The sequence below is a fragment of the Eulemur rufifrons genome, chromosome 10 (assembly GCF_041146395.1).
Source record: "Eulemur rufifrons isolate Redbay chromosome 10, OSU_ERuf_1, whole genome shotgun sequence".
NCBI classification, from domain to species: domain Eukaryota; kingdom Metazoa; phylum Chordata; class Mammalia; order Primates; family Lemuridae; genus Eulemur; species Eulemur rufifrons.
In genome coordinates this window covers 37,193,481-37,220,776 of record NC_090992.1, presented here as the reverse complement: position 1 = coordinate 37,220,776, position 27,296 = coordinate 37,193,481, and the positions used below count along the sequence as shown (strand labels likewise).

The 27,296-nt window shown below is 44.4% G+C and overlaps 2 pseudogenes; both read left to right on the top strand.

The window, feature by feature from the left end:
* Positions 1-27,296, top strand: part of LOC138393008 (centromere-associated protein E-like) — a 262,162-nt pseudogene that overhangs the window by 87,422 nt on the left and 147,444 nt on the right.
* Positions 16,855-25,700, top strand: LOC138393253 (rho-related GTP-binding protein RhoU-like; annotated as a pseudogene).

Here is a 27,296-nt window from a genome sequence, read left to right as displayed (position 1 = left end):
TTATGGTCGGACAAACCTGGGGGAAACTTCTTCATTAAGTGAGTGAACCCAAAGCCACTCCCCACCCCTGAAGGGACGAGTCACCACCAGTGACTTGGAAAGTGAAGAGGCGCTGATTCTGATCACAGCCCCATTGACAGGTGCCTAAATAACCTGTGAAGAAGGTAGCTGAGTCTTGGGGAAATCACTGCGGATTTACAATAATCAGGTTGTGGTTCCAACTGCAAGTGCTGTTATGGTAATTGTGGCATCTCTACTGGAGCAACTGGCACAGCTTCTGGCACCTGGCGTGCAGCTATTTGTCCAGCAAATGTTTTTTGTCTGTGACAATTTGCAAGGGGCAGGCACTATCAGCACTTTAGCTCTTTGCATAGCCTTGCAGAGGTTATCCTGATGTCCTAAAGAATGTCACCTGGTTCTTTGCAGAGGTGACATCATGCTTTACAGACTGGGTTACAAAGATAGTACTGTAGTTAACAGCTGAATACTCATATCGGATTGTTACAGAACTTTTCAAACAGAACCTGAACCTTCAAAAAACTTTTGTCCCCACACTTGTCTTAGTTGGCCTCTCCGCAGTCTCTCACACTCGTGGCCACTCCTGCATCATGAAGCATTCTCTCCCACTGTTCTTAGCACACTTGGCCCTGCTGGTTTGCTTCCTGGGATTCCAGGGGTCCTTTGTCATTCTCCTCCACAGATCAGTCTTCAATGTGGCAATTATATGTTGGGGTTCCTCAGTGCTTAGTCCTAAAGCTCCCAATCTTCTCCCCTTCCTAATTTCTTCCAGGTCCATGACACAATGATCTTTGGCATACAAAATTTGCCAATAGTAGACATTTTATTTTCACTTTTTGCACCCAGTTCTGTATTCTCTTCCTGAGTTTGTGGAATCCACCATCTTTGAGGCAGAAATCTCCTCTCCTATAGAAACTTAAAACCTTCTTTATTTTTCCAGCCTTCCCTGCAGCCTAAGTATGGACACATGACCAAGGCACTGCCACATTCTTTTTAAGCTTTCTTTTTTCTTTTTTTTTGAGACGGTCTCACTCTGTTGCCCAGGCTAGAGTGCCATGGCATCAGCCTAGCTCACAGCAACCTCAAACTCCTGGGCTCAAGCAATCCTTCTGCCTCAGCCTCCTGAGTAACTGGGACTACAGGCATGCACCACCTTGCCCGGCTAATTTTTTTTTCTATATATTTTTAGTTGTCCAGCTAATTTCTTTCTATTTTTTTTTTTTTTTTGGTAGAGACAGGGTCTCGCTCTTGCTCAGGCTGGTCTCGAACTCCTGAGCTCAAACGATCCACCTGCCTTGGCTTCCCAGAGTGCTAGGATTACAGGCATGAGCCACCATGCCTGGCCCACTGCCATGTTTTTAACTGGCACATAGTGACTTACAAATCAGTACGTCACTCTGGAGTCCATGTGGTGAGCAACAATGGTGCTCACCAGATGGGCTGCAAACCCAGACGGCTAGATCACTTAATTGTGGAAGAATCATTTCCTCTTTATTCTGTTTAAGTAACAGGAAAAAATAATCTGATCAAAAATATTATCTTACTTAGAAGTAAGAACTGTGAAGTTCAAGCAGTTCTGGGAGGTATGTTTTGTGGTCATGGGAGGTTGTTCCTGAGACGAGTAAAGACTGAGCCAGAAAAAGTCTATGTTTAATACATTTTATTTTGTATTTTTTCAAATTTTAAAATGAGAAAATGTATCTTATATATAATTTACCTTTATCTATGTTAATAATTCCTTTGTTTTTCCATATAACTTTACCAACCATGTATGAGCCCTAATAAATGGTTTTGTTTTGAAAAACTCAGTTCAGAGCACAAACCCAGCTATGTAGTGAAAGAATGATATTGTCTCTATTATACAAAGATTTTAAGGAAAATAAAAGCTGGACAAGGTCTCTAAGTCATATCAGGATCTTCTTTTTCTAGCTTCTTAAGGTGAAAGCTTAGAAATGTTAGTGTTTTCTTTCCCTTCCTTTTTTTTTTTTTTTTCTTTTTTGCCAGGATGTTGCTATGTTGCCTAGGCTGGTCTTGAACTCCTGGACTCTAACGATTCTCTGACCTCAGCCTCCCAAATATCTGGGATTACAGGCCTGTGTCTCCTTATCTGGCTACAAATATTACTTTTCTAATATAGTTGTTCAGTGCTCTAAATTTCTTTATAAAAATGCTGTAAATTTCTCTCAGCGTATTGCTGAGTCTGTATGCTACAGATTTTGATATGTTGTGTTTTCATTTTCATTTACTTAAAAATGTTTTCTAAGTTTTTTTTTAAAGACTTTGACTCATGGGTTGTTTAGAAGTAAGCTGTTTAATTTTCAAATAATTGGAGATTTTCTAGATATCTTTCTGTTACTGATTTTTAATTTAAATCTATTATGGTCAGAGGATAAACATACTTTGTATGATTTCAATTCTTGTATTTTATGGCCCAGAATATGATCTATCTTGGTGAATATTTTATGTGCACTTGAAAAAAATGTATTCTACTGTTGTTGATTGGAATGATCTATAAATGTCAATTGGATCCAATTGGTTGATGGTATCATTCAGTTTTTCTACATCTTTGCTGAGTTTCCATCTACTTATTCTATCAATTGCTGAAAGAAAAATATTGAAATGTCCAAATATAATTGTGAACTTAATTTTTTTCTTTCAAGTCTATTAGTTTTTTTCTTTTCATATTTTACGGTGGTTTTCATAGGTGCATATTTTCTTGGTGAATGAACACTTTTATCATTATGTATTATTCCTTTGTGTCTGTAGTAATTTTCTTAGTTCTGAAGTCTACTTCGTCTGATGTGAATTTAGCCACCCTACATTTCTTCTGGTGAGTGTTTAATGGGTGTTTCTATGGTATATCTTTCCCATCCTTTACATATATCTCAGTCTTGTTTGGGTTTGCATTTGTCTTATGATGGCTGAGATTGAATATCTTTTTGTATATTTAAGGACCATATTTATATCTTTGTGTAAATTGCTAAACATGTGTCATTTGTCTATTGTTTTTCAGGGTTTTGATCTTTTGTTCCTTCAGTTTTTAAATAGTGTTTTGTGTGTGAGGAAGATTAGCCCTTTGGCTGTGACATATACTATAATATAGTATTTTCTCCCCATTTGCCAATTGTACTTCAAATTTAATTCCCACTTGGTCATGGTGTATTATTTTCTTAATGTGGTGTTGAGTTCTGTTTATAAATATTTTATTTTGAAATTTTGCCTGAATTTTACTATGAGATATTGGTTTGTAGTTTTATTTTTCTATACTATACTTGCTTCTTAAAAGAATCAGGAAAATATCCTTCATTTGTTCTGGAACAATTTAGAGACTACCTTATCTTTGAAGTTTTGGTAGAATTTCCCTCTGAAACCATCTAGGCCTGGTGCAATTCATTTTATTTAATTTTCAAATTGATTTGCATAGAGGTCTTCAAAATAACTTCTTATGATAGCAGAGCATGTAAACAGGTGGAAAACCATACCATGCTCATGGATTGGAAGAATCAACATTGTTAAAATGTCTATACTACCCAAAGTGATCTACAGATTCAATGCAATTTCTATTAAATAACCAACATCATTTTTCACAGATATAGAAAAAATAATTTTGCGCTTTGTATGGAACCAGAGAAGACCCCGTTTAGCAAAATCAATTTTAGTCAATAAGAACAAAATGGGAGGTATTAATTTACCAGACTTCAAACTATACCACAAGGCTGTGGTTATTAAATCAGCTTGGTATTGGCACAAGAACAGAGACACAGACTAGTGGAACAGAACTGAGAATCCAGATATAAAACCATCCTCATATAGCCATCTAATCTTTGACAAAGCTGACAAAAACATACACTGGGGGAAAGATTCCTTATTCAATAAATGGTGCTGGGAAAACTAGATAGCCACATATAGAAGACTGAAACAGGACCCACACCTTTCACCTCTCACAAAAATCAAATCACGATGGATAACAGACTTAAACCTAAGGTGTGAAACTATTAGAATTCTAGAAGAAAATGTGGAAAAAACTCTTATAGACATTGGCCTAGGCAAAGAATTTATGAAGAAGACCCCAAAGGCAATCACAGCAACAATAAAAATAAATAAATGGGACCTGATTAAATTAAAAAGCTTCTGCACAGCCAAAGAAACTGTCACAAGAGCAAACAGACAACCTACAGAATGGGAAAAAATTTTCCCATGCTACACATCCGATAAAGGACTGATAACTAGAATCTATTTAGAACTCAGGAAAATCAGCAAGAAGAAATCTAAAAGTGGTCAAAGGACATGAACAGAAACTTTTCAAAAGAAGACAGAAGAATGGCCGACAAACATATGAAAAAATGCTCAACATCTCTAATCATCAGGGAAATGCAAATCAAAACCACCATGAGATATCAGTTATCTCCAGTGAGAATGGCCTTTATCAAAAAGTCCCAAAACAATAAATGTTGGCGTGGATGCGGAGAGACAGGAACACTCATACACTGCTGGTGGGACTGCAAACTAGTGAAACCCCTGTGGAAAGCAATATGGAGATACGTTAAACAGATACAAGTAGACCTACCATTTGCTCCATTAATCCCATTATTGGGCATCTACCCAAAAGAACAAAAGAAATTCTATAAAAAAGACATCTGCACTCGAATGTTTACAGCAGCACAATTCACAATTGCAAAGATGTGGAAACAACCCAAGTGCCCATAAATCCATGAGTGGATTAATAAAATGTGGTATATGTATACCATGGAGTACTACTTAGCTATAAAAAACAATGGTGATCTAGTACCTCTTGTGTTTTCCTGGATAGAGCTGGAGCCCATTCTACTAAGTGAAATATCCCAAGAATGGAAAAATAAGCACCACATGTACCCACCATCAAATTGGTTTCACTGATCATCCCCTAAGAGCACATTTAGGAATAACATTAATCGGGTGTAGGGCAGATGTGGCTGGGGGGGTGGGGGGGGGCGACGGGTGGGAGGGGATGGGCGTATACATACATAATGAGTGCAATGCGCACCGTCTAGTGGAGGGACACGCTTGAAACTCTGACTCGGGTCAGGTGGGAAGGGCAATATACATAACCTAAACTTTTGTACCTCCATAATAAGCTGAAATTAAAAAAAAATAATAATATGCTGAAATAAAAAAATAGATAAATAAAATAAATTAAAAAGAAAAAAAAGAAATAAAATTATTTGCATAGGCAGATAGAGCTATCAGGATCAAATGTAGGCTCCTCTGAGCACAAAGCCATCTTCCACCCCCCACCCCCGGCCAGAACGTGCTCTGCGGAAATAATAAATATTAACTACCGCTTTCCTTTAATGAAGTCTACACAGCCTTTTTTAGGTCTGCAAGAGCAGATGGCTCCCTGGTCAGGTCTGGCCTCTGAACTCCCACTGTTGGCTTAGAATTTGTCATCATATCTTTTAAAACAGTTAACTATACGAACCACATATTCAGAGGATCCAAGAGAGAAGTTTTCTTCCTAAGGCAGAAACAAGATATGTTAATACTTTTTAAAAGGAAAGTGCTGACTAGAGTTACATTATCAGTGAAAACCAAGCCCTAAAACCTCTACGGCTGCCCCTTTAGTTCTAATAAGCATGGAAGGAACACACATGGGCTTTATCAGGCAAAACTAACAGACACAACCAGCTCAATGATCGGGTCCAGTGGGTACGCTAGACAAAGAAAACCGGACTGTTTGGTTTGGGGCTGTGTGCTGAAGACACCGCCTGCCCCGCGCCGCCCTGCACACGCTTACCCAGCCTGTTTTGTTTACCACGGCGGCTGTGCCCTCTTTCCCTTCTTTCCCGGAAATCCACCCCAGCAGCAGAAACAAATGGGGCCATCAGGTGGCGAATAGGCAGGGCCTGGTGCCCCTAAAATAGGGTGGCCACAGTGCCATGTCAGATTTATTACTGGCCACGTGGTACACAAAAGAGACAAGGACTGTTTCAAATTCAGATGGGGCCAAGTGGTGGACTGTGCAGGCAGGGGCTGGGTGCCTGTGGAGGTAAGTGCTCACTCACATAGGCAGGGCATTTGGTATCTTTTCCATTTCTTCCTTCCCAGTGTCTGGTCTGTAATCTGATATTTGGCCTTACTTAATAATTTCTTTCTTTCTTTTCTCTCTCCTTTCTTTTCAGAGACAAGGTCTCACTCTGTCATCCGGGCTGGAGTTCAGTGGTGGGATCATAGTTCACTGCAGCCTCGAACTCCCGGGCTCAAGCCATCCTCCGGCCTCGCTTCCCCCTTGCTGGCTTTTTCCTAGATTCACTATGTTCCTTGCTGTTTCTCAACACGTAAGCCCTTGCTAGTCTATTTTCCTGGAACGCTTAGACACCCATAGATAGGACTTGGTCCCTTGCTTCCTTCAAAGTCTTTGCTCAAATGTGTCCCTTGTGAGGCCTTCCCTGACCCCATGCCCTGCTTTTTTCTCCTCTGTGACACTCACTCATCCTTGAACATGTTACATCATTTAGTTATTTCAGAAGTTGCACTAAAACATCAGATGCATAAAGAAGTGATTTGTGTTTATGAGCTCACTGATGTAGTCCCAACTATTCTAGGCCTCACGTGTAGTGGGTGCTTTATAAATATTTGTTGAATGAGTGAATTAATGCAATTCTTCCTACACAACTTCCCTTATTTAGATGGAAAGGTCTTACTGTCTGAGAATAAAGGATACATGCTTGGTGGCTTAAAAAAGTTCCCTTTGTTTCCTCCGACCCATCCAGATTTATTAAGGTATAATTGACAAATAAAAAATTGTATGTATTTATGGAATACAGTGTGATGGTTCGATACGTGTATACAGGTGAAATGATTACCATAATCAAGCTAATTAACGTTTCCATCACCGCACATACTTGATTTTTTCTTGGTGAGAACACTTAAGATCTACTCTCTTAGCAATTGTTAAGTATTCGATACCTTTTTATTAACTATATAATCACTAAGCTGTCTGATAGATCTCTAGAATGTATTCTTCCTGCCTAACTGAAACTTTGTACCCTGGAAACTTTGTATGAAGTGGTGTTGTTTTTGAAGTTCCCTCCTATGGGAAGGTAAAGCTTTTCTGTACGTTAAATATGTGTGGCGTGGGTACGGTCCCTCTTTCTCCCTCTTATGTGCACCTCCATCCTTTTAGACATTGAGTACACCCCTTGCCACGCAGAAGGCATTCAACTGATACGGCCTGAAGGGAGCCAGATCGAGCTGACCGGCTTCATGTCCTTCCCCAGAACAGAGCCAAGTCACTCATTTTAGTGGGTTGCCCTGGTGTCCTTTCTGGCCTGGCAATCTTTCTTTGCATTTTATTTTATTTTTATCTAAAGACTATGGTTATAGGGATAAAAGGAAAAGAAAATTGACAATTTTTGTTTAATAAAATCCTTCGTGCTGTTCATATTCATCTTCTGGGTTACTTTCAGATTGAATAATTTGAAGGTGCTTCCCTGGAATATGTGGCAGGAATCCGCTCTGCACTCTCGAGTCCCAAAGGGCAGAGTTTCAAAATTTACAGAAACTAGAGCTCAGTAGCAATCAGGCTTTCTCTATATTCCTAGGGAGAAATAGCCCAGAAGAATGTTATTACCAGTGGGGTCTTGGGAGGTATAGAGGTCTGGGGTTCAGTCTAGGTCTCGCATGGCCACGTGGGTGCTGCAATCCGAGGGGCCCTTGCTGCAGAGACCGCCCCTGGGCTTCCTTGGCCTCCCAGAGGGACCAGCGATGGGCAACCCCAAGTGTCTCTCTTCACCCTCAGTGCCCACTGAGCCCATGAGAGCAGCAGCGAGGCACCGCCCAAGGGCTGTGAGAGCCAAAGGAGGACGGAGCACTTCCCCGCCTGGCGAGCGCTGTGGGGGAACAATGGCGGCACCCTTCAGATTGCATTAGGCAAGGACCATGGACAGGGCTCTTAGACAGCCACGACTCTATAAAATGTGTGTGTGTATGTATACACACACACACACACACACACATATATATATATCTTTTTTTTTTTTTTTTTTTGAGACAGGATCTCCCTCTGTCACCCAGGCTAGAGCACAGTGGTGTCATCATAGCTCACTGCAATCTCAAACTCTTGGGGTCAAGCGATCCTCCTGCCTCAGCCTCCCCAGTAGCTGGTGTGCACACACCCTATGCCTGGCTAATTTTTCTATTTTTTATAGAAATGGGGGTCTTACTCTTGCTCAGGCTGGTCTTGAACTCCTGGCCTCAAGTGGTCCTCCTACCTTGGCCTCCCAAAGTGCTAAGATTACAAGTGTGAGCCACTGTGCCCAGCCTATAAAATATTTTTAATGCAACTTACAATTTTCATATTTTTCCTGATCAGAAAGACATCTGAATTAAAGAAATTTTAGAAAACATTTTAAACATAAAGTAGTTGATCATTTTTTTTTTTTTTTTTTTTTTTTCGAGACAGAGTCTCACTCTGTTGCTCCGGCTAGAGTGAGTGCCGTGGCGTCAGCCTAGCTCACAGCAACCTCAAACTCCTGAGCTCAAGCGATCCTACTGCCTCAGCCTCCCGAGTAGCTGGGACTACAGGCATGCACCACCATGCCCGGCTAATTTTTTCTATATATATTTTTAGCTGTCCATATAATTTCTTTCTATTTTTAGTAGAGATGGGGTCTCGCTCTTGCTCAGGCTGGTCTCGAACTCCTGAGCTCAAACGATCCGCCCACCTCGGCCTCCCAGAGTGCTAGGATTACAGGCGTGAGCCACCGCGCCCGGCCGGTAGTTGATCATTTAATAAGTCCTTAAGTTAACAATGGGACTCAATGTTTATGGGATTAACTTAATGAACAGATAAAAATTATTTCAAATTAGCAGGCACATGTATAAAATGATGTTTCAATAAGGCATGATAGATAATCTACTTCTTAGCTACCTAAAACATTCCCTCTACAATTTTTTTTTTTTTTTTTGAGATAGAGTCTCACTCTGTTGCCCAGGCTAGAGTGCCATGGTGTCAGCCTAGCTCACAGTAACCTCAAACTCTGGGGCTCAAACAATCCTCTCAAGTAGCTGGGACTACAGGCATGCGCCACCATGCTGGCTAATTTTTTCTATGTATTTTTAGTTGTCCAGCTAATTTCTTTCTATTTTTTTAGTAGAGACGTGGTCTCGCTCTTGCTCATGCTGGTCTCAAACTCCTGACCTCAAGCAATCCTCCCGCCTCGGCCTCCCAGAGTGCTAGGATTACAGGTGTGAGCCACTGCACTTGGCCTACAATTCTTTAATATCTTAATAAACAAAACATAACTAATAAGAGGACAAATTTCACCTCAGCCTTTTTAAAACTTCCAGATTACTATGGGTTCTCTCTCTCTCTTTTTTCTCCTTGATTCTTAGCTCTTCTTATGTATGTACACTTATATTTTTCTCCTTTCTCCTAGTATGAATACCTGCTGCAAGACTTTGGAGCCTGTTTCCTATGTCTCTCCCTACTGGTCAGTGCTTACTCCTCTGTACTGTATACCTCATACTGAATTAGTGAACAAGGGTGCAACACAGTAATTTTATCCTGTGACTGTGGTACTAAAGGCTTTTAAAAATTATTATTATTAAAATAGCTTCTTTGCTATGTTGTCTTATGTAGGGCCGATGTTTGATGGACAGGCTACATACAGAGTGTAGTAAAACCTCTGGTTCTGGGAATTGAGTCCCGATTCTGTCACTAGCTGGGTAAATAGGGGAAACTGAATCCCTTTGAGTGGCCACCTTCTAATCCATATAACTGGGGAAATAATAGCACATGTTTAGATTTTGTGAGGATTAAATATGACAATGCATGTAAATGCTTAGGACATCATGAGCTTAATAGGCAGGGCTGTAATTTGTTGAAGATTTATGAACACTCAGAAGATGTGGGGGAAGAGGATCTTTTTGGACCTGGAGGTTGCAGCGAGCAATCTTCTCAACTGTGTCAGAGCAAGGTTGTTTGCATTCCCAGTGGAGAGTCTGTCCTTAGGCATCTTCCAACTTTCTATTTCACATCCCTTTGCCTTCACCGTATGCTGTGTTGCATTACAGTTATTTTACAGCTATCTTTTCTCTTTCTAGGATTATAAACTCCTTGATGCTCTAAGCACATCTGTGCTGATCACTATTGCTCACACACAGTCATACTAAGCTCATAAGTTGGATGAATCCCTTCAATAATGTAGCCAAGGACTATACCCCTGATCCTCTTAAAATCAAATTCGTTTCATGATTTCAATGTGTAGAAGCAGTATTTACCTTGTAATACATTTTTTTTCTAGGATGCATATGACAGAAAAACAGGCCACCTGGTACAGTAGACCCTCGTTTCTTCTCAAAGACTGACTTAGGCAGATTTGGATGTCCACGCATTCATTCTGAGTCTCACACTGTTATTGCAAATCCAGCGATGAATTTGAGAACTACTGGAATATATGAAACACCACCTTCTGCCCAGTGTAGGACTGTGGAAGCAGTCAGTCACATGCTCCGCTGGGAAGAGCCAGAGCAGGGAAAGGGCTGTGGTTTCTGGAGGGAAAGAAATGCTGGCCAGGGTGATTAGCTATTGGGAAATGATTACATGGTTAGCTCTTATCTTCAGGGTGGCTGAAAAATTAGGGGAGATCACAGTTTGGCAATAGGTAAGAGGGGTTCCTAAAGAGTTCTTATCATCTGTGAGGACTTGGGCAGCTGGGAAATTTTGGCCTGGGGAGTTTCTGTGATGTGTTTGGGGAGGGAAGTTGGAAGAGGATCGGTTGCTGGGAAGGCCTGGGAGGGAGGCTCTTCCACGGGAAGGGTTAGCCTGGTGGGAGGGAATGCCGCGGCTCCACGGCTTAGCCTTCCCATCAAGGGCAATGGCAGGGCTGCAGCAGCTGGGAATGCCCAGAGCAGGGGATTTTAAAGAGGAACATAAGCCAAGACTGAGGGGGGACAGGTGCCACCAGCGTTGCTCAGCCTGCCTTGCGCAGCATCTGTTTTTCACATCAGCAGTGAGTCCAGCCTTTCTTCTCTAAGCAAATCTACCTGCCGTCCCTCCAAGGGCTCTCCCCGATGTGTTCATTTTTCTCCTGGAACTTCTGCATGGAAATTGCCATTTATCTCTTCTGTAATAATCCTGCAGAACCAGTTGAATTAGTTAAAAATATTAAAATATTTATAAGTAGCACTTGTGGAAGATGATACCCATATTAAAAATAAATATTAGAGATGTAAACAATGTACAGCAATACTTTGTGATAGTGTTCCTGGAAAAGCTTTGTATAAATAGGGTTTTGGTCACTTGAATCACATTTAAATTTTATGACAACAGTGTTAATTAAAAAATGTACAATATGTGATTAGCACTGTGCTAGGCTAAAGCAAATAGTTCTTTGGAATGCAAATGACCATGAGTGCTATTTAATATGATTTATAGGTTTGAATATTTTTAGGCATTATAATTTCTAAGTATAATGTAATTCATAAAAGTGAATAAAACAAATGTATGGTATAATTAATTACTATAAAGTGAACACCTATGAAATCATCACTCAGATCAAGAAAAGAACATTGGCTGGTCAGGGTGTCTCACTCTTGTAATCGCAGAGCTTTGTGAGGCCAAGGCAGGAGGATCGCTTAAGGCCAGGAGTTTGAGACCATCCTGGGCAGCATAATGAGACCCTGTCTCTACAAAAAAAAATTTTAAAAATTAGCCAGAGTGGTGGTACATAGTCTATAGTCCTAGCTACTTGGGAGGCTGAGGCAAGAGGATCACTTGAGCCTAGGAGTTTCAGGTTACAAGCTATGATCATGGCATTGTACACCAGCCTGGGCCACAGAGCAAGATCCTGTCTCAAAAAATAAAATAAATACAATACAATACAATACAATAAAAACAATAAAAGAAATAGAACATCACCTGAACATCAGAGGCTCCCCATGGCCCCTTTCCTTGCAGAATGGAACAATTATCCTCAATCACTCTGCCATTTAACACTGCTTAATTCTTTCCATTTCTATACTATCAACTTAGACAGTTTATACTCTCTTGTGTGTGCCTTCTTTCACTCCTCATTTAGTTGGGAGATTCATTCTTATTGTTGCTCATTTTCTTGACTGAATAAAATAAATTCCCAAACTAACTAATCCATTTTGCTGTTTTAGACATTTAGACGGTTTTCAGTTTTGAGTTCCTGTAAAATTGCTGTTGCTCATGTCTGTACACACACACAAATGCACGTGTTCCCTCACAGAAATGCATGGGTACACACACAGAGACGCGTGTGTTCACGTATAGAAACGTGCAGGTGCACACAGAGGAATGCGTGTGTACACACGTCCCAGGTGGCACAGTTACGAGATGCAAACAGACTGGTCCTTGAGTCACCACTTGGAAGGGAGCTGTCTTAGAGAGCCACTTGATCTGCTGTGGATTTGCATGACCAAACAATCAGCTCTTATGTTTCAGACATGGAGATTTGATTCATTACTGCGGCACAGTGTAACCTAATCTGACTAGTAAAAGCAATAGAAACATTTTATTTTCAGAAAAATTTTTATAATCAAAATTAATGATTGATTTTCACATCTTAAAATTTCATGATGCGAGTGGAAGCTCTTAATTTATTCATTCTAGTTACCAACAAGGTGATGGCAAGTGACAAAGGGACATCTGGAGGCAGGGAAACCAATATCAACACGTCAAACGATGTGCCCTGGGCCCTTACCGTGACGCTAGCTGATGTTTGTGATTACTGCCAAGGACCCACTAGTGGCCCAGCTGGTGGTTTGGTGACATATGATTTTCCCATCTTCTCTAGTGAAAAATGTAGACTACTTTCCTGTTCATCTTTTTTTCCTAGGATGACACCCCCAGGGGAAAAAAAGAGACCATCAGTTAGGGCTCAGTCAGGAAATCAGAGCAACTCCCAGGCACAGGATGAGGAAGGAGAGTTTCCAGGAGTTCAGGAGTTGCTGGGGAGAGTTCAGAGGGGAGTTCAGAGGGAATCCGTGCCTGATCCATCCAACTGAAGCCCTTGTGCAGGGCACCAGCTGGAGCTTGGAGAAAAGCCAGTAAGCGACATAGGTGTGGCTGCCAGGCATCCGCCCAAGGGGAGCTTGAGGCACAGGGTGTGGGAGCTGCAGCTTCTGTGCGCCCAGTGGCCGAACAAGGGCTGGGGGCTGCTCTGAGCCAGCGGAGCCCGCAGGCAGATGCAGGAGGCAGGTGAGGACATGCTGGCACCTCTGCAGTGTCCATTATCACGTTTGACAACAGGACCCTCCGCTACTTCCCGTCAGGTTTCCCCATTCTGAGGGAGCATGTCTCATTGGACAACTTTAGCCCAGAACCACACGAAGGGAATTCGGGGAGCAGTCAGGCCATGTTGGCAATGGACACCCCACCTGAGAATCTGCAGTTTAAGAAAAGTAATTTTCTAACTAATGTCCTCTTACAGGACATTAGAAAACTGGAGCACCACTGAAGTAAAGAAACAAGAATAATGTGTCCAAGGCAAACGGTTATGGTTTAAAGAATGAACACACATGGGTATATTAAAGATCCAGAAACCATGCTCTTCTTATTTGATTCTCTGCTATTACTCAGTTATGGAAGATGGATAAATAGTAAAACGTTATAAATACTAGGAAAAACAGCTTTATATTGAATTTGGTGATGGAAATGACACCCTGGTGAGGAATATATCAAGCAATTAAACATTTATTTGAACACATTTCTTTTTTTTTTTTTTTTTTTTTTGAGACAGAGTCTCGCTCTGTTGCCCGGGCTAGAGTGAGTGCCGTGGCGTCAGCCTAGCTCACAGCAACCTCAAACTCCTGGGCTTAAGCGATCCTACTGCCTCAGCCTCCCGAGTAGCTGGGACTACAGGCATGCGCCACCATGCCCGGCTAATTTTTTTTTTTTTTTGTATATATATTTTAGTTGTCCATATAATTTCTTTCTATTTTTAGTAGAGACGGGGTCTCGCTCTTGCTCAGGCTGGTCTCGAACTCCTGACCTCGAGCGATCCACCCGCCTCGGCCTCCCAGAGTGCTAGGATTACAGGCGTGAGCCACCGCGCCCGGCCCACATTTCTTAAATATGTCAAAAGATACAAAAGCAGCCAGGTGCGGTGGCTCACGCCTGTAATCCTAGCACTCTGGGAGGCTGAGGTGGGAGGATCACTCGAGGTCAGGAGTTCGAGACCAGCCTGAGCAAGAGTGAGATCTCTAATAAAAATAGAAAGAAATTAGCTGGACAACTAAAAATATATAGAAAAAATTAGCCAGGCATGGTGGCGTATGCCTGTAGGCCCAGCTACTCGGGAGGCTGAGACAGAAGGATCGCTTGAGCCCAGGAGTTTGAGGTTGCTGTGAGCTAGGTTAATGCCACAGCACTCTAGCCCTGGCAACAGAGCAAGACTCTGTCTCCAAAAAAAGGAAAGAAAAGAAAAGAAAATTAGGTGCAAAAATAAATATTTATTTCAGTGAGAAATGCATCACAAGTTACAAATTTTAAAATTAGAGTAATAACATAAACTTCAACAAAATCCATAAGAAAAATGTGTTAATGAACTGTATGAAACACCTCTATAATACTACTTTCACCTACATTTTTCTGTTGTATACCTTTTATCACTTCTTCAGTTTTATAAAATATTTTCTGTAGGAAGAGTAGAAAGATATTTCATACACAGGTGAACTTTCTCTTTGTGGTGCTACGACAGGTTTGTGTCCTTACAAACAGGAAGAATTCAGATCAATTCTATTTCATGTGAGACCCTCCAAAAATGTATGGTGCATTTATAATTGTATCTGCTGCACTTAGAGTACAGGCATATTCCTTACAGGAGAGAATCTCCCTTTTAAGCAGGTTTAGTTGAGAAAGCCAAACCTTCTCTAACAATGCCATGTGTGTTATGATGGAGAGAATTGCCACGGACTAGCTTCCGGCTCTGTTCCTCTAAAACTGCTAGTCCTTTGCTACTGGAACCCTTCCATGGCTGGGGAGGGTAGGACAGTTCAGGTAGACACCAATGCGACTCTCAGAGAGGGTAGCAGGTGTGTCACTGGGAGCCATTCCTATATCTGGATGGCTAGCAATGACACAGCTGCACAGAACTGTAAACCACATAGATGGAGCCCAGCAAGGCCAGGGAGAGGGCGAGGCGAGCCAGGCACCTGCAGCTCAAAGCTTAAGGGAGCTCAGATTCACACAGTGCAACATTCACTCCTGAGAGCAAGAGTCCTCTGAAAATTTGCACCCTTGACACTTTCCTTACCTCACCCTGATCCTGGCTCTATATCCTATTAAACCCAAACAAAATGTCTCCCCAAATTCACTTTCCTTGGCTTGATCCCCAAAATGGACGTGGCTACTTGAAAGCTACTCAATGTGAGGGTAAATTGGAGTTACCCTCTAAAAAGGCACTGTGGACTTGTGGTGGTTAAAATATATCTGTTTGCAAAATTTACAGAAATATATTACCATGTACTCGCATTGCTAGGTCTTCCAGGATGTTGGAAGATGCTTTCTGTAAGTCAGGGGCCCTGGATTCAAGCTTCTAGCTTCTTGATAAATCCATCTCTGCATTCCAGCCACAGCAGTACTTCCAAGTCTGACTGTACCACAATGGCTTATTTTTGCCTTCAGGATCTTGGTTAAAAGCTTAGGCTGTGGAGCTAGACTCCTTGCGTTTGGATCCTGGCACTGCCACTTACTAGCTTGTGGAATCCAAATATATTACTTCATATCTCAGTGCCTCAGGTGTTCTCATCTGTAAAATGGGTATAAGGAATGTTATGATTAAAGGAATTAGTTCACGCAGAGGGCTTACCAGTGTCTGGTACGTTATGAAAGCTCAATATTTATTAGCTATTGTTATTTTTACTGCTACTAGTAATAGTATTGCGTACATAATAATAGTATGTGGCTTTCCTCACACCACAGCGTAAATCCCCAGCAGTCTTTGTATTCTGTCTAGGCCTAGAAGAGACATCTCATTTCTTGAATGGATTGTTGGCTGCATGTAGGAGGAAGGCAGAGAGAGAAAGGAATCAAAGATAAACGGAATATTTTTTTCAGATAATATTAACGTCTCCAAATTACATTTAAGTAAATGAAGGAATGGGGGCCATAAGGAAATCTGCTGGGCCATCCACGCATAGCGGAGCATGGCAGGCCAAAAGGAAAAGTCCAATGAGCATTAACAATGGCGCTGGCATCCTTTTGCTTCAATATGAAAAAAATCACACAACCAGTAGTAGTTAGACAAAAAAAAAAAAGTTGCCAGTTAATTCAGTCTCATTTACAGGACGTGCCGCCAGAACACTTCACTGTCCCCCTTGGGTGGAGCGCGCTGGCGGGCGGGCGGCAGCACGGAGGGGAAAGGAAGAAGCTCAGGTTTCCCGGCTCCCATGGACGCCAGAAAGCGCAACCGCCCGGCCGGTCGAGCAGTGGTCGCCGCCTCCGGAGCCGGTGCAGGGCCGCGGCGCGCTGACCGGTGGCGCTGTGGCCTCGCTGCGGGGCGATCCGCCTGCCGGACCCGCCTCTTTCCCCTCCCCGCCCGCCCGCCCCCACGCGCCGTGTCGCGGGGAAGCCGGGCGGAGACAGAGCGCCCGGGCTGCGGTCCTCCCGTCGCGCGGGGCAGAGCCGGCTGGCGCCGCTGCAACGCGGAGGCGCGACCCTTCCTGGCCGCCTTTGTCTGCAAGGCGTGTGGCCTGGAATCGGGCCTTGGGGGAGGGGGACGCACCCGCAGCAATCGGTGACAGCTCCTCCCTCCCGCAGCCCTCCGTGGCGGAGGGGCGGTCGGGCAGGGCCCCGCTCACTCGCTCCTGCACGTGGACGCGCGCGGACCGATGCCCCCGCAGCAGGGGGACCCCGCGTTCCCCGGCCGCTGCGAGGCGCCTCCCGTGCCGCCGCGCCGGGAGCGCGGGGGACGCGGGGGACGCGGGTCCGGGGAGGGGGCGCGCGGGCGGTGCCGAGGGGCGCGGCGTCAAGTGCATGCTGGTCGGCGATGGCGTCGTGGGCAAGACGAGCCTGGTGGTGACCTACACCACCAAGGGCTACCCTACCGAGGACATCCCCACGGCCTTTGACAACTTCTCAGGTGAGCGGGCTGGGGGCGCCGGGGCAGGGGTGGGGGCGCGTGGCCGCTGCCCGCCGGGGGCTCCTAGGGCCCAGCTCCAGCCGGACCGAGCCAGCGCGGAGTGCAGGACGTTTTCTGGCCTTGGGGACGGCGCAGGCACGGAGCCACTCGAAGGGACAAGGGACGGCTGCGGAACATAGTGACAGACAAGCGGGAGTCAAGCAGGTGGAGTTCAGGCGCCTGGTCACTTCGCTGCATGGAGAAGTTTCGCCGGGGCGACGTTGCTGGAGCAGCTGCCGAGTTTCAATCGGAAGGCGACGCACAGGTGCTTTCACCCTGTGGCCCTGAGTGTCGGTCCTTCCCTTTCAGGCGGCTCTGCTCGCAAGGGGCGTCTCCATTTTAAAGAGCCGCAGAGACGCCGGGAATTACTTGCTTTAGTGAAACAGCCTGAGCGGCCCTGGTGAAGCCCCAGGTTTGGATGAAACCTGCAGAGAAAACAGCATTTCTTTCCCTTCTGCGTCCTACGCCGCCCCTGTCCCCACTCGCCCGCACTGGCTCTGTCTCTGGCTGTCGCTGTCTTCTCAGTGTCTCTTTAAGCTGCTTAAAGCTCTCATGTGTGGGGTGCTGTGTCATTTGGTTTGGTGGATACAAAGACAGAGGAGTCCTTTATCTTGATTTCTCAGATATTTTTGAAATTTAAGAAAAAGTAAAAATTCCCAGACGCTAGTGCGAGGCAATTACTGTGTTGCTCCTTAAAAAAAATTGCTTCTCTGACCTTTCTTTCATCTCAAAGGTACCCTAGATAAAAAGGTGCTATTCTAGTCGGTTCCCACCACAGGTTATTGTTTCTTTTCTTCCCCCACCCCCAGCTGGCTACTATAAACATTTATAAACAATTAGAGAGTTGTGCAAAAAGAGACAAAACTGAGTGCTTAATTAAAACAGACACTTCCATGACTCGCCCTGCTGCAGACCTCTCCCCCTCCCTGAGTACCCAAATCCTGGAGGAAGGTGGGCAAGCTTTCTTTCCCTTTTTAATTTTCTTTTGAAATCCTCTCTGAACTGACAGAGAGCTAAGGAGTGCCTCTCATGAAACAGGACGGCGTGGGCAGCCCGTGTGTGCACATGTTCTTAACCAAACTAGCATTTTGTGATAAACCCTGAAGTTGGGGAGCATTTCCCCAGGGAAGACAGAGCTATCTGTGAGGTTTTCCACTGATTTCAAACTGGAGGGTTGGTTCCCACCCCAACCCCAGTGTTGTTTTTAGGTCCTTTGAAACAAGTGTGACAGGAAAACAAATTTGGGGCACCATGGAATGGCTCAGGGACTTGCTGCCTCTTTGGTGGCAGAGGAGTGAATTGCCGGCCCTGGAAGTTTCGGATACAAGAATGCCTCCAAAGGGCTTCCCTGTTTTAGGCAAGTCTTTAATTCATTAGAGGACTTAGAATGGGAGCTGAGGGGGTTGGAGTGAGAATCACAGGGCAAGCTGAAACTAGCAGTCTTCTCAAAGGGGTTAAAAGTCATCTCCTGATTGTCATTTGGGTCTTGTTTTTAAGCTGTGGTGTCTGTGGATGGGCAGCCTGTGAGACTCCAGCTCTGTGACACAGTGGGACAGGTCAGTATCATGTTACAGCCCAGTGCTGGGAAAGGAAACAGGCTTTTAGAGGTTTCCAAACAACCTTCGAGAGTTTCCAAATGATTCCCGCAGTAACTGGGTCATTCTAAAGTGGCATGAAGTAGACCCACCCCTGCTGTTGGCTCCTGGGGCAGGGGAGGGCCAGTGAGGACACAGAGGAAGATAACTCTGAACTAGTAACACAGGGTTTGGCCCAGCTCTGTATGGCCAGGAAAGGCAGGAAGCAGGGTCAGCAACAGCTCTTACTTTATGGAACTTTCTGATATTACTTTCTGGTTTTTATAAAAAGTTTCAATGATACTTTGTAATCATTTCTCAAAGTAAGCTAGTGATAGCTTATAATTATGTTATTAAAGGTCAATGAGCCTGATATTTAAGAAATTTGCTCAAGAAAAAGATGGTGCTCATGTCCATAAGTGTTAAACCTTCCCTTCCTGAGCTGTGGGTGGGCTCACTAGGACCAGCCCCATCCCTTGCAGTGGAGGTGCATTTCGTCAGAGCAGTCGTAAGCTGCAGGAATGAACAGAGCTTATTCTTTCCAGATCGTGAGCATTTACTCTTGGCTCGCTGGCTGGCCAGGGCCTTGGAGGAAACAGCCAGGCAGTGATAAAGAGGGTACAAGTGCAGGAATCCCCCTTGGTGCTCCGCAGAAGAACTTGTCCTCAACTAAACCTCCCTTGGTGGGCGCTCAGGTCACTGAAGTCAAGCTGTGCCTTGTGAGCACCCAGGGGTGCTTGAGTTTGCCAAAGCAACAGTTAATGGACTTGTTGTCTCTCCAGGACTTTCTGGAGCTCAGTAAAGTGCTGGGGGCACTTTGTAGGTAGATGAAAGAGCCCATTTCACTTTCTGAGGTGCCATCCCGTCACCATCTGCATTTATGAAGTAGGCTTCCCAGTGTCCCCAGAGCCTTCTCTAAGCCAGAGCTTTCAAGTTGCTCACCTACTCTGGGACAGCAAATCCAGAGCTGAGGACAGATTTTTTTTTTTTCAACTTCAAGGTGGGTAGCCTGGATCCCTGAGGAACACCAGTCTGGTGGAGGCCATGGCAGCGTGAGTCGTAATAGCCCAGCCTGGGAGCATCTCAGCTTCCCCTTTACTGTGAGCAGAAAAAAACAAGAACTATTTGTTTTTCATTACCCATAGAAAATAAAATCAAAACCCTGCCTGCATGGCCCATACCTGTAATCCTGACATTTTGGGAGCCCTAAGCTTGAGGATCCCTTGAGGCCAAGAGTTCGAGACCAGCCTGAGCAACTTAGTGAGACCCCTGCCACCTGCCACCCCCCTGCAACATCTTAACAAAATAAATTTAAAAAATCAACTGGGCATGGTGGTGCCTGCCTGTAGTCTCAGCCACTCAGGGGGCTGAGGTGGGAAGATTGCTTGAGCCCAGGAGTTTGAAGTTCCAGTGAGTTAGATGATGCCACTGCACTCCAGCCTGGGAGGCAGAGTGAGACCCTATCTCTAAAAAAAACAAAATAGAAATCAAAGAACACAGTGTCTTTTAGTACTCAATCTTTCTGAATGCCATGCTGGTGTTTATAGTCAAGCTTCAGTGCTTTGTACAAAGTAGGGATGTTTTGGCTACCAGGGGTCAGGTTTTCTGATTTTTGAAACATAGGCAGAGGAGTATCTTAGTAAACGAAGTAAAAGCCCAAGGATGAGAAGAAAGACAGGAAAACATGTGAAGTCTAAAAGCAGGGTTACCAGGGACCCTTCCGGGGAGGAGCAGCAGCTCCGTGTACCTCCCCGCCCGTGCACGCCGCCGCTCACACTGCGCTCCTGGTAGGTGCTGGCTCTCGACACGGGACGCGGCTTCCTGAGCTGGTTTTTATGCCTGCTGCCTGGCACGTAACAGTGCTTAATCTCATGGCTTTAAAAGTGGGCAAAGGACATGAATAGAAATTTTCAAAAGAAGACAGAAGTGTGGCCAACAAACATTTGAAAAAATGCTCAACATCTCTAATCATCAGAGAAATGCAAATCAAAACCACAATGAGATATCACTTAACTCCAGTGGGAATGACCTTCATCAAAAAGTCCCAAAACAATAAATGTTGGCGTGGATGTGGAGAGACAGGAGCACTCATACACTGCTAGTGGGACTGCAAACTAGTGAAACCCCTGTGGAAAGCAATATGGAGATACGTTAAACAGATACAAGTAGACCTACCATTTGATCCAGCAATCCCATTATTGGGCATCTACCCAAAAAAGACATTCTATAAAAAATACATTCTATAAAAAAGACAGCTGCACTAAAATGTTTATAGCAGCACAATTCACAATTGCGAAGATGTGGAAACAACCCAAGTGCCCATCAATCCAGGAGTGGATTAATAAAATGTGGTATATGTATACCATGGAGTACTACATAGCTATAAGAAACAATGGTGATCTAGCACCTCTTGTATTTTCCTGGATAGAGCTGGAGCCCATTCTACTAAGTGAAGTATCCCAAGAATGGAAAAATAAGCACCACATGTACTCACCATCAAATTGTTTTCACTGATTGTCCCTAAGACACATTTAGGAATAACATTGATCTGGTGTTGGGCAGATGTGGGGGGTGGGGATGGGTGTATACACACATAATGAGTGCGATGCACACTGTCTAGGGGATGGACACGCTTGAAGCTCTGGCTTGGGGGGAGGGGCAAAGGCAATATACGTAACCTAAAGTTTTGTACCCCATAATATGCTGAGATAAAAAAGAAAAAAGAATGGATGAACGAGTGGAGCACTAGATTCTGCGGTTGCAGACCTGCCCCTCAACAGACTTACAGTCTGCGGGGAGGACAGACCCGTTTCTAGAAGCTGGTGCAGGAATAAGTGAAGGGAGGGGAGCCAAGAGGGAGACAGTCTCGGTGCAGAGGCGCGGGCTGGCTGGGCCTGGGAGGAAAACCTCCAAGCAGCATTTTGGAAGAGGAAGATTTTTTTATCAGAAAAACTTGGTAAAAATGACTCTGAATTATCCAGGAAGAGTTAGATGTTTTTTTCCTTAACTGTTTAAAAGTCAAGGAAGCACAAGAGTCATTTTAGAAAAGTTTTCACACAAAAAAGTTTATAATGAGGGAAAAACAAAGGTTTTGGTGTTAAGTTGGTAAGCTGCCATTTATCTGGAAGTTGTTCCTCTGGTCTCCCTGCAGTGTTTGCCATGAGATGTGCTGTGTTTTTAACTTTCACGTACTGATTCCTGGAGAGTACCCTACTACGTAATGAAGGCAACCGTCTAAAAATTTGTAGAAACCCGACTTCAGAAACTATTTGTGGAAAATGCATTGCTGGTCAAAGTCAGGCTCTTGTCCTGCTCCCCCAGTGTGAATCAGCGCTTGTCTGACTGTCGCACCGCTGGGCAAGGTGGTAGCTCTCTTCTATTCTTCTTGGTCCTGATCTGAGAAACTACCTTTGCAACTTGCTCGGACACCTGCCATGTTTTGCTTTTTTACGGAGGAAGGAGCACATTCCTCCTGTGGGCGGTTGGCATGGAAGCCTCCAGGGTTAAGTGGCTCCGTTGAGCTCCGTGAGCACAGACAGGTGGGAACACGGGCACGAATGTGGGTTTCCCATGGAAGCCGACGAGTCAGGAGCAGAGGACCGCTCCGCTGGCTGGATCAAGAACTAGAAATCACTTCTTGAGCCTTTGGTTTTTCCTGTACCTTTGGCATAAGAGAAAGCAGTGTTGCTGAAATAGGAGTGGTTCGCTGAAAATTCTTCAGCTGAAAATTCTTCAGCCTTTTCACCCATGAGGTACTTGGAAAATCTTTTTCATTTTTTTTTTTTTATTTCTTTCTTCCAGATTTTTGGAAAAATCTTTGTACTTAAAAAGAAAAACAATCAGGTTGCAGCTAGACCAGAGGGATGCTATAGTCCGGGCTCTTGTCTCCGCCCTTCCTTCCCTGAGCGGGGTCCTGTGCGGCGTCCCTTCCCCAGACCTGGCCAGCGCGTGCAAATGGCTCGGCCTTGGGCTGCGTGTCCCTGAGCGTGGGTTCCACCTGGTCTCGTTGCCCGTGTTATTGCATTATTTCAGCAAATATCTAAGGTTTCTGGTCAGACACCGAGCGGGAGTGTTTAATTTCTGTTTTGTTTCCCAAGCTCCTTAGCCAGAATCGCAGGAGGCCTGGGGAGCCAGGTTCCGAAAGCCCAGTCAGAAGGCTCGGCCTTGAGCCTGCCTTTTTCCTGTGATGCATCCCCAGATTCCAGGGCACGGCCAAGGGTGACGGCCATCCAACAGTGGGGTGCGGCTACCCGAGGGGCCGTCCGTACTGGTCTCAGTTTTGTACTTCTTCATTTGAGGCCCTCTGAGAACAGAGAGAGCATAATTGAAACACAGAGCCTCAAATGAAGAAAGTACATTCAAATAAAAGAAATACAAGTTTCCTTTGTATCTAGAGAAAAAAGCCAGGGATGGAGAATAATGTACATGTAAATATACTTAGTAAATAATCAGAGTATGCCAATTGAGTAATGAAAAACATGGGTAGCGTTTAACTTTTTCTTGCCATTGGGAAATTATAAACGACTTGATACCTGAGGATGGTTGGCACCCAGAGCTATACATTTTTTTTTTTTTTTCTTTTTTTTTTTTTGAGACAGAGTCTCACTCTGTTGCCCGGGCTAGAGTGAGTGCCGTGGCGTCAGTCTAGCTCACAGCAACCTCAAACTCCTGGGCTTAAGCGATCCTACTGCCTCAGCCTCCCGAGTAGCTGGGACTACAGGCCTGCGCCACCATGCCCGGCTAATTTTTTGTATATATATATTTTAGTTGTCCATATAATTTCTTTCTATTTTTAGTAGAGACGGGGTCTCACTCTTGCTCAGGCTGGTCTCAAACTCCTGACCTCGAGCGATCCACCCGCCTCGGCCTCCCAGAGTGCTAGGATTACAGGCGTGAGCCACCACGCCCGGCCTAGAGCTATACATTTTAAATAGGAATGAGATGATGTAAATATTTTCCTATAAAAGAGTTTTTGTTTGTTTGTTTGTTTGTTTTCTTTGTTTTTTTGAGACAGAGTCTCACTCTGTTGCCCAGGCTAGAGTGAGTGCCGTGGCATCAGCCTAGCTCACAGCAACCTCACACTCCTGGGCTTAAGCGATCCTCCTGCCTCAGCCTCCTGAGTACCTGGGGCTACAGGCATGCGCCACCGCGCCTGGCCCCTTTAAAAGAGTTGGGTGAAAGTATTCAGTTAGCTGAATCTGGTGCTGCAAGGAACTATAGGATGTTTGCTGTAAAGAGATGCTGATTTGGAGACCAACGTCTCTCTGTTGACAACCAAATCCCCTCGCCTGCCACTGTGCGTGTCTGGGTGGTTTTCGGTGCATGTGTTAAACGAATGGCTGCAGAACAGCATTCGACAGCAGGGAGGTTGGTTTATTTATAATCAATTCTAACTTATTTGATCCATTGCCCTATACTGTAAGGATAGGGTGGGTGTGCCTGTTCTCTGGTTCTTTATCTGTCCAAAGCACACTGTGTGGAGGCCACAGGTATTGGCAGAGATAAACAGAGAAGAAAGGAAGTGAGAGAAAATGAAGGAAGGAGAGAGAAAGAGAAGATACAGACAGAATGAGAATGTGTTAGGCCGAGCGCGGTGGCTCACACCTGTAATCCTAGCACCCTGGGAGGCCAAGGGGAGAGGATCGCTCAAGGTCAGGAGTTTGAGACCAGCCTGAGCAAGAGCGAGATCCCATCTCTACTAAAAAAAAGAAAGAAAATAGCCAGACAACTAAAAATATATAGAAAAAATTAGTCAGGCATGGTGGTGCATGCCTGTAGTCCCAGCTACTCGGGAGGCTGAGGCAGGAGGATCGCTTGAGCCCAGGAGTTTGAGGTTGCTGTGAGCTAGGCTGACGCCATGGCACTCTAGCCTGGGCAACAGAGCAAGACTCTGTCTCAAAAAAAAAAAGAATGTGTTAACAACTGTCTGTAAGTGACATTGAGAGGTGCAAGTTTTCCGAGTTGCTCACAACAGTAGCCTAATAAAGGTCCTCAATTCCATTTCTGGGTCTATCCTTGTGTCTGATTAACATTACTCTGCACTAAGTGGGCACAGGGTGGGCAGGGTGTGTGCACAGTGCGGGGGAGGGCGGGGGGATGGAATTGGCGTCCCAGCTGTTGTGGGGGAGGGTAAGACATCCACAGAGAGAGGAGCTATGTCAATAGACTGGGGTCAGATTGGAGTCTTAAGGGGTCAGTGTGGCTGCGGTCTGAATTTTAGAGTAGCTAAGTACCAACAGTTGAGAGTAAGTCTGGGTTACACTGGGCTGAAGGCTAGATACAGTCAATGTTATTTCTGGAACCTATGAGCTTGAAGTACTCTTTCTATGGTAAGTTGCAAGCAGGTCGTGAGTATTGATGGAAATGCCGGACACATTTGGCAACGCTGGCCCCACTTCTGGCCCTGGAAGCAGACGGCTGCTTCTAGTACCTGCCAGAACTGTTCATGAAAAATGTTAAGAAGTTCTTTTTACTGATAAAAATTTATTTGAAAAGTAACTTTTGGGTGCTTTGCTTGGTTGCTTGGTTGCAGGATGAGTTTGACAAGCTGAGGCCTCTCTGCTCCACCAACACAGACATTTGCCTGCTGTGCTTTAGTGTCATGAGCCCCTCATCCTTCCAGAATGTCAGTGAGAAACGGGTGCCGGAGATTCGGTGCCACTGGCCCAAAGCCCCCATCATCCTAGTTGGAACGCAGTTGGATCTCAGGGAAGGTATCAAAGTCCTCATTGATTTGGGCAATTGCAAGAGAAGCCTGAACAGGTGGCTAAGCCGTGCACTGAGGAAATCAAAGCTGCCTTCTCCATTGGGTGTTCGGCCTTGACTCAAAAAAGACCTCAAAGACATCTTTGACGCAGCCATCGTCGCTGGCATTCAATACTCAGACACTCAGCAACAGCCAAAGAAGTCTAAAAGCAGGACTCCAGACAAAATGAAAAACCTCTCCAAGTCCTGGTGGAAGAAGTACTGCTGTTTCCTATGATGCTGGCAAGATGCTCAGAAAGACTATATTCCAATGAAACAGGTATGAGAAGCTATATTAGCTGAAATGACTCCTTTTCGTGTGTTGAACCCGTGTAGAGAATGTGTGGGTACTTGGATTATAGGAGAAGCTCTCAATTTATGTATTCTTTCTTGCCTTTCATTTTTTTGTTGTTTGTTTGAACTTGGGGATACAAACTTATGCAAGCTATTTTTGAAGTAAGTTGAAAATGTTTCAAAGCTCTGGAAATTTAGAGCTTGAGACCTCTTGATTAATTGATATGTAATATGAAGAAGACAGCTCAAATCTGGATATGTCAAGAATGAAATTTTGCTATATTATAATGTACAGAAGAACAAAAGGGAGAATTCTCTCTTGATTAAGGGCTACTTAATGCACAGTGTATTATGTACATGGTCAACCATGGTAAGAATAATTCTTAGCTTTGCAACTCCATGCAAACCATACCTTTTGTTTTTAAAGAGAAAAAATCTAAGAAAAAATGAGAGATCTCTGCATACGAACCCTCAGACCAGTCACTTTTGTTATTTACTAACACCCGGTTGCTTGAGACTTAAAAACAACCAACAGAAACATCCCACTGACTATATGGCAGAAAAGAAAACCTGTTTATGGCATTTTTCACTGTTAGACCAGTTGTGTCAACACTGTGTGAACATAACCAAAGTGCCATGCAGAGGAAAGCAAGTGCTGGTCAATAGTTCTGATATTTTTCTTTAGGGAGTGATTCATGTTGAGATCAGAATGTAATATTTGCTTTCAGTACTGTAATGTGTGCACCAACCTGCCTAAATCCCAGGTTTAGGTGGGATTCTCTCAGGAGCACCTCTCTGAAAAATTTTTTTTTTTTTTTGAGGCAGAGTCCTGCTCTGTCACCCTGGCTAGAGTGCCATGGCATCAGCCTAGCTCACACCAACCTCAAACTCCTTGGCTCGAGCAATCTTACTGCCTCAGCCTCCCAAGTAGGTGGGACTACAGGCATGCGCCACTAGGCCCGGCCAACTTTTTGTATATATTTTTAGTTGTCTGGCCAATTTCTTTCTATTTTTTAGTAGAGATGGGGGTCTCGCTCAGGCTCAGGCTGGTCTCAAACTCCTGAGCTCAAACGATCTGCCGCCTCGGCCTCCCAGAGTGCTAGGATTATAGGCGTGAGCCACCGTGCCGGCCCTGAATTGTTTTTAACCTTCCATATGCAAGTTGTCCCATCTGCAGGGAAGAGCACTCTTGCAAGGCTGACAGCAAATGTTTCTGGGACACAAAACGTATCTTTTTTTTTCTTGACATGTCAACCAAAATGCACTTCTGTGCATACACACCCATACGCACGCACACACGTGCACACACATATGTATGGGTGTACTTGCTGCTGATTCAGGCTTTGAAACAGCTAATGGGAAAAAGCATGGCCCTAAATCAGATGTTAAGGAAGATTCGCTGCTTTTTCTCATTGACACGTTTTTTGAACAGACATCTTATTGATTTTCCCCTAGATGTGATTTTAAGTGTATCTTTTTTTTTTTTTTTTTTTTGGACAGTCTCACTCTGTTGCCCAGGCTAGAGTGCCGTGCCATCAGC